Here is a 694-nt window from a genome sequence, read left to right on the forward strand (position 1 = left end):
TATCAGGTTGATATATGGCTATTGGTTTTCCCAGTGTTACAGTTTAACTATACAGTTCTTCGCTAGTACTTCATTGTTCGTTATGTTCACCTTTCATTCAGTTAAAAAGGTCGTGTTGTTGTTAAAATCAGCAACATATTGGCTTCTTAAAATCAACATGTTGATGTATAGAGAACACGATAAGGCACTTAAACGTTTCAGTAAGTTTGGGTCATCCAGTTGACAATATATTTTTTTTCGGACAAGTCAACAGAAAGATCTGAAAAGTACGAAAACGTTAATTTGCCTTGTTTTGTTTATTAACATCAACATTTCGATATCAAGAAGTCAATATGTCGCCGATTTGAAAAAAATAAACGACCTTTTTAACTAAATAAGTTTTCATCTTTATGCACTCAACGACATCTTTTCCTCGTCTTGGTTGGATTTAAATCAACATGACGACTTGTAGTTTAGCGCCAAAAATTAAGTCAATAAAATGAATGTCGTCCAGGTTATTACAGGAGTTTTGAAAGATGATAATTGGTGTAAAGCACAAAATATATGTCGACAACATGCCAATTTTATGCTTAAAACACTAATTTTGGACAATATCTTCCATTTAAATCAATCAATCGACTTAATGATATGGCTTTTGACAAGGTCATTTTCAACAATAACTTTGAATCGAAAACTGAAATGTCGACTCATTCAC

The sequence above is a fragment of the Ostrea edulis genome, chromosome 2 (assembly GCF_947568905.1).
Source record: "Ostrea edulis chromosome 2, xbOstEdul1.1, whole genome shotgun sequence".
Taxonomy (NCBI): Eukaryota; Metazoa; Mollusca; class Bivalvia; order Ostreida; family Ostreidae; genus Ostrea; species Ostrea edulis.